Source organism: Triturus cristatus, chromosome 2_1 (genome assembly GCF_964204655.1).
Source record: "Triturus cristatus chromosome 2_1, aTriCri1.1, whole genome shotgun sequence".
Classification (NCBI taxonomy): domain Eukaryota; kingdom Metazoa; phylum Chordata; class Amphibia; order Caudata; family Salamandridae; genus Triturus; species Triturus cristatus.
This window is the reverse complement of record NC_140581.1, coordinates 1149152727-1149160421: the sequence shown is the minus strand read 5'-3', so window position 1 is coordinate 1149160421 and position 7695 is coordinate 1149152727.

The following is a 7695-nucleotide window of genomic DNA, read 5'->3' as shown; positions in this document are numbered from 1 at the left end:
TGTTGTGGGCCTCTGAAGTTGCTAATATTACTCATGCTGATGTAGGAAGACTAAATGCTCAGTTGAATAAAGTTTGTTACTCTGATGAGGAAGGAGATCCACAAGCTAAAGGAACTGTATGGGAAATGGAGGAGTATCATAGAGGAAATTCCTCTGCGCGCTGTTTTCAGTAACACTCGAACAACCGAGGGGAATGGGTCACCTGTTATTGCTGTTACTAGAGCTCAAGCGGATCTCTGTGTGAGCAGTATTGGCAATATCCCTGTGGGAAAAAGTGACTGTACTTTAGTGTTAAATATTACTGGAATGGACAATAGCAGTTTTTTTGTCCTCACACAATACTTATTTCATTTGCGGAAGTAAAGGTTATTATAATCTACCTATTGGTTGGTCCGGCATCTGCTATGTGTCCTTTTTGCCTCCACCTGTGTTTTTGGCACCTGCATCCTACCATAAAGACTTTAAACTGTATAATGACATTTATAAGAGCGGATTAAAGAGGACAATAAACAATAATGAGGTGGATCAAACTGATACTGCACTACAGCAGTATATTGACTTTAATTTGGGACTATTCTTCTTTGTTGGTGCAGCCTTAAACAGCCGAAAGATCAGGCGCATGACACGTGTTGTAGAAGCTGTAACCAATCAGACAGCAATGGCGCTTTTAAACATCACAGAAGAACTACAAATTGCGAGAATTGTGACACTCCAAAATAGGATGGTCCTTAATGTCATCCTGGCTGACCGTGGTGGAGCATGTCGCATCATCGGGAGTAGCTGCTGTATTTACATCGCTGACCACGCCCCTTCTGTGTTTGATGCAATTTCCAAGATGCATAAAATAGCCACTGAAATCCACCAGGACTCAGGGACATGGACTTTGACTGGATGGCTATGGAACATGTCTACTGTATGGGGCTGGAAATTGTCAGCCCTATGTATAATTTTTGCGGTTCTTTTTACTTGTTGCCTATGTATTCAATGCAGCCCGATGCTTTGTTCCTTATGTATTTCTACTTGCACCTCATGTATACTGACTAAACAGAATGTTAAGAATGTAAATGCCCGATTAGCAAGTGATCAAGAAATTTATGAAATGATGCATATTGACATTAATGATATTTTTCGTATTCCTTCAAAAACATAGGAAGATGTCTTCAACATATGCTAAAAGGGTTGTCTGTGGAAATCTGAATTAATTTCCGTTAGCATAAGCTGAAGCCATCTTGTTTGTGGCATCCATTTTGTTAGCTATGTCTTCACTGGTGCTTGCCTTTCTATTCTGCTTGAGTCATCAGCTTTAGTTAACTCCTTCTGCACTGAGCCAAAGCAATGTACGTGCTGACAAAAGGCCTGTAGCTGCTAGAATGCACCTGGCTAAAGATATAACTGTCAACTGTTTTCTGCTGATGTAAACAGTTCTGTTCCCCCTCCCACTTTGCTGACTAAGTGATCTCTCATCTGCCCATGTTTGTCGGTAGTTATTCCTGTGTATGCTTGTACCTTCTATTTGTAACTACATGCTTACTCAACAAACTCTGTATATAAGCACCATGGTCTGTGTATTCAATGTACTACCTCAGGCAGCACTTGAGAGTGCTGTGTGGACATAGTCTCACTCATGAGTGATTAATAAACATGTTATTTTAATTCCAGCTTCAGTGCTAATCTCTATTTTGTCGGTCTACGGACCCGTGGACAGAGAGGGGTGACCCCTGCGCCGGTGTGCTCATTAAAAAGCATATTTCCACACTCTGGTCCCCCCTTCCCAAGTTGTACGGGGGGAGGTCATACATGGGTGGACAGCCTCACCTGCTGCTGACTGTGGGCCCAGTTTACGCCTGTCCCCAATATCCCTGTCGCCTCTGCTCCTGAACTCCGGCGAGGTGATCGCTTGTTGTAACCGGGCAGGGGGCACTGCCCGGTGTGCATCTGACAGAATGAGGGCAGAGGCGTGCCTATGAGCAGCTAGGGGCGCTAGCAGACACTGCGACCCCCACAAAACTCCTTTGCTGGCGCACACACCCAGGCCACGGACCTGCCGTGCTTCGCTCTTCTGCCCCCTCACCTGCCACCGGTCAAAACAGTGCTGTGACCTTAGCCGTACTCAACCGCGCAGTTCTTTACAGGCACATTGCCCAGCCTGAGACCTGGGAGGACAGAACAATCCTAGTGCCCCAACCTGGTGAATAGATCCTCAACCGCGGAGCTTACGAACCGGCGATTGGACAGCGTGTCCAGCGGGCTGACAATGAGAGTGGCCAGTGGGTGGGGGCAGGTATAAATACCTGTCCCCAGCCCACCGCGCACCAGAAATTACACCGCAGAGGTGCCAGTCTCTAGGGAGTACTCCTAGAGGAGGGGGTTCCTTTGACAAGGCGCTGGCAGGTGCCTGAAGCGGCACTAAGGGCAGCTGCCCTCTTACAGGGCCCACTGCATGCGCCGCGGGCAGCCACATTTTGCCCAATTTTCACCACAATCCATAAAAACATAAAGACACTGCAGCAAAGGACTCAAAGTGAAGAACAGCTTACTATAATCTCCTTTGGCGTGATTGTTAAGGGGGTGACTCTGCGTAGACAGGCCCGGTCTTCGTCAGGGCACCCGCCCGGGCACGTCCCGTGATGCACGAATGCTGGCCCACTTTGAGCACGATCGACCCCCGCCCATCCGGGCACAAGTTGGACTGGGCGACGGAGTCCCACCCCAGTCGTCCACCAAACCAACACTGCAGTCAAGGGCCTGCCAAGGTAAGAATCCCCTAATCTCTTCTTTTCTATTCCTCACTGCTTCCTTATAATGTGTCCTCCACTGGTTGATATCTGAGGGGACCCTAGGGGAGCTTTTAAAGGCTTTAAGCAGGTTGGGATGGGCACGCGAACACATTTTGTGAAACCACTTTTTGGGTTTACGGGAATGTTGACCAATAGTTACCAATAGGTATTCCATTGTCTTGTCACAGATTTTCAGGAAGGCTCATAGGGCTGCTCTCAGCTCAGGATGGTCAATGAGACGAATCTCAAACTGAACCCCATGATTCACCACAAGTTGGGCAGGAGTTCTCTTGCATCCACATCCCACCACTTGCTTTGTACCCACCTATTCTTAGAAAATTCAATTGGACAATCCATTCTATCAATAGGCCGTGTCAGGCTTCCAGACTGAGAATGATCCCTGTCCCACCCAGCCGGACGTCAGACACAGTTACTTCCCTGTCTCCACGCTGTGTCCCCTACCCCCTCCACCTCTGCTTCCCTCCTTCATTCTTTGGCTACCTCCCCTTTTCCCTTCCTCTCTCCCTTTGAATTCCTCTCCACCTGCCTGCTTTGTCTATCCTTATGCCTATGCTCCGCTTAATTCTACCTCTCCTCACCCTTTTACATTACCCCCTTACCCCTCTACACACCATTAACCTAAGAATGTAACTTGTAACTGTTGTACCTTCTGTAACAATGTGTAATTTGTAACCTATGTGACTCTCCTCATGTAAAGCGCTCTGATACCTCCAGGTCTAGCCAGCGCTATATAAAACTCAAGTAACTAAATAAATAAATTCAATCTCAAAACCAAGGATTTATGGTTGCTGGTCAAAAATTTTAAATCTGGTAATTTATAACCTTCTTGGACCATGAGTTAATCAATTGTGGAGCCACTACCTCCCCCTATATAGGTAACTTTCTTTCGAATTTCATATGCCACCAGGTCCACACCAAGGATGAGGCCATGGGTCATAAGAAAGAAACCTCTTCACTTTTTCACCGCATAAACTGTGCATAAAGTGCGAAAGATGAGGAGAAAGATCATTACCCCCTAGACCACAAACCTGATCATATGCAGTAGGGAAGAGTTTTAGATTAAAATCCCCACTCCAAATGATTACATAATCTTCTTTGAAACTTGATAAAAACACATCTACTGTGCTGGCTAGTGAGTTGATTATATTATCATTGCTGCTAATAAAATTATTGTGGTAAACATTTATCAGAACCAAAAGTGGCGCCCCAAGTAATGATGGTTTGAGATCAAGGAGATCCAGCTACTATCAATCAGTTTAGTGTTAATGCCAGCAATATTCCATAAAAGGGCACTAAGGTCGTGGGACGTAATTGTAGGAATTGTGTATCCTTCAGCTGCTAGGGACCCACATGGTGGTTGACTAACTCCATCCCTTCCTGTTATAGGTGTATCAAACAATGGCTGACTAATAACACTGGTTTCACTTTCCCAAACTTCTGATGGCAAAAATAGATTGCGATAAGCCATTTATTGCAGCTGATGAGTTTGTTAAGCGGTCCTTGTTAAGCTGCACCGGGGCTCCATTGTTGATTACTACAGGGGCTCCGGAACCCAAATATAATGCTTCTAAATATTCAGCCTTTGTCCCTCTGGCCAGTCAATCTACCTCTTCCAGGGATGAAAAACGGTTCTGTGTATAGTGAGCATCCTGTATGTTGCATCGTGCATGGATATTGTCTTATAAAAGTAGCCCAGGGGGGCCATCTGAACTCTTTGGGCAGACCCTTTCCAGTTCCCAAGTCTGTCAACAATGTACCCTGCAAGGCTTGTAACCCGGAAGATAACCACCACACAATCGCCTGGGTCAGTGTTATGGGCATAGCCTAACCCTTTCACCCTCCGGACCCCTATTATTCTATGTGAAAGGGTATATGAGGTGATTCAGTCTAGAGTAGTGCCCAGACAGTAAATCACTTGTCCTTCAACTGCTGGTCAGTTTTCCCTTGTGCTAAGCCCAGATGAGGGACGTTCTTCAAAGAGCAACATACAGTGTACACTCCGGGGGAAGTTGTAGGATCTGCAGGTTTCTGTTTCGATTGTTTCCTGACAGAGCTTACTTTGGACACTGGAATTACGGGCTTTCCTCTACGTCCCTGACCAGTCCAGGCCTTTGAGGCTGCGTTGAAATGGCCGGAGCCCTCATCTTATCATTGAGATGGCCCCTCACCATGGCTACGGTGGGTGCAGTTTCATCCGATGGAGTGGGCTGGAAAGGGGAGGGATCGTACCTTCTAGTAATGGATGAGTCAGGTACATTTTGCTGTGCCTTTAGGAAAAGCTCCTTCAGGGTTCTATGAATACTTTCTGAAACCCTAGTCAATGGGGGAAAAAAACTAACAAATAGTCCTTCTAGGGCGGAAAGCGCCCCCCTCCACCCACGCTGGTTACATTTATCTCCTTCCTTTGCTTTGTTGAACGACCTTTGAGTCCTTTGGGTCCCTTGGGCTCATTTGGCTCGCAAGCCCCTCCCTTCAGTGATTGGACTCTTTTAGTGCAGGTCTTCCCATACCCTTCTCCTCTTTCCCTGTACGTTGAGCAGCTGTTTCCCTCTTAAAAGGCGGAGGGGCTACAATATCCGAATTAGGGCTTAGGCTAGCAGAATGCTGATACTTCGGCGATTCAGTAGTAACCTCCAGACTCCCCAGAAAGACACAACCGTTCGGTAGGACAGGGGGAGGTTCCATAGGCTTGGGATCACCCTTCCCCTCTGAGATTCTGATGACTTCTCCTGGGTTGTTGCTCATCAAATTAGGACTCTTATCACCAGAAGGACGGTGTGTTATAGATCTAACAGCCCCCAGTCACTCTTCCACAGACTCAATCTCACAAATTATTGCCGACATGGCAGTGGTTAGGTAGTTGGGTATTGACTTGTCATCAGTGTGTGCTGCAATAGCAGCTGTTTTCCTCTTACACATGTTTCTTGCTGATCCAATACTCGAGGGGTAATGTCTCCCAAGCAAGGAGGATGGCCCAGCCTATCCTCTGCCAGTCGCAGATGGGTCCGCCCTTGGCCCGGGCAGGACCCGGGCACACCTGTGCGTGTCCCGTGCTGCAGGAGTCTCCTGGGGCTGATACGGCGTTGGGATAGTTGCCCTTCCTCCACTGTCGAAGGGCAGTCTGGGGGACCGTGGCTGTGAGAAGTTGGCCTGATATATGCTGTCCACTAGTTATAGGGGGCACCTTGTATCAGTCCAAACAACCCCTTATGGTGAATTGGTTAAAGATAACCTTTATTTAAAGCTATCCTAGTGGTAGCTATGGAGAGCAGCCTTCAGGCTAAGTCTTGAAGGAATGTAAAGCAGCTTGTTTTACCAGTCTATAATCTCTTGAATGATCAAATGAAAGGACAACCACACCAGGTATATATTTAAAATATATGTATTTAAGATAAAACACACCCCTCTAGTCTCTTTATGAGACTGGAGTTTGATGTACTAATTTACAAGTTAGTAATCAACAGTAATAGCACAAATACACGTTTGGGCCCTAGGGGCGTACCAAACCATATACCAATAAAGTGGTATCAGAACCACGACTGAACTAGACACAAGGCCTAGAGCCTGTAGAATCGCTAGGACCCCAAGGAACCACCCAAGGTAGTGACACAGGGGACCCACGGGGGCTGTGTGCAGTGTGTACACACAACTGCGGGTTCCCGTTAGCTTCTATGGGCAATGTCGCAGTCGGAAATTAAAAGATTAGGGACACTTAGAATCGAGTCAGGACCAAACTCTTTTGGACTTAGGAAGTTCTAGGGCTAGCACCCATGGGAGCACCAGAGTACTCGAGTTACCTCACCCAGGGAAGCCAGGTGCCTTTTGGTGTTGGGTCACGTCGTCGATTACAATGGAACTGCTGCTGCCGTGAAGAGGAGAAGTGTCCGAAGAGATCCAAGCCTGGATCTAGGATGGAAGGAACCTGAAAGCAGAGGGGACCGAGTCTGGGTCACTTGCCAGTTATGTTATGTTATGTTATGGGCATTTATAGAGCGCAACTGTTACCAAAAAGGTGTCCTGGCGCTTAGAGAAGGCCTAAAGAGGGATCGAGTTAAAAAATAGGGAATGTGAAGGATCAATAGTTGAAAATAAATGTTTTTAATGTCTTTCGGAATGGAAGCAGATCAGTCATACTTCTCAGAGAAAAAGGAAGAACATTCCATGCCCTGGCTGCGTTGACCACAAAGCCTCAGTGACTGAGGGCAGGATGGACCAATGCCCACAGATGTCGAGTGCTTCAGGTGAGTTGACGGGTGCCTTGACTCTTCAGCCACGAGGTCCAGAAGGCGTCGACGAAGTCCACGAGCTGGATTTGAGCTGTCCCACAAAGTCTGTCGAGTGCTGCGGTGTCGGCGACCAGAATGGACCCAACAAGCTTCGGCAACGGCAAGTCTTGTGGAAAGAGAAGAAGGATGTCGGTGCAGACCAGCAAGGTCTGAGGGACTCACCCAGCGAGGGTAAGTCGGGGCATGTCTGGAGCAACCAGGAAAGCCCAAGCAAAAGTGGAGTTGCCTTCATGGGGACCCACTAGCCAACGGGCTAGCGATCGCGAAGGAGACTCAAGCGGTCGCACTGGAACCTGGCCCATGGGTCACTCGTGGAGTGGAGGCCAGAGATCTTCAATGCAGTCAGTGCTCAAGGCTGGAGCTACTCAGAGCCCAAAGCAGAACTTTAGGAATACACAAGAAGTCGATGTACCAGCAATAGTACGCGGTGTCCAGGTGTCACGGTTCCTCGTCACCCACGACAGCCACGGGCCTCAGCTTTGCTGTGGACTCAGGGTAGCCTCGGGGAAGTCAGGAAATCCACCTCTGGGGATGCAGAGACTACGGCGTCCAACGGGAGCTTCGCAATTGCAGACCGGACAGTTGCTTCTTTGGTGCCTGCCAAGCAGGGG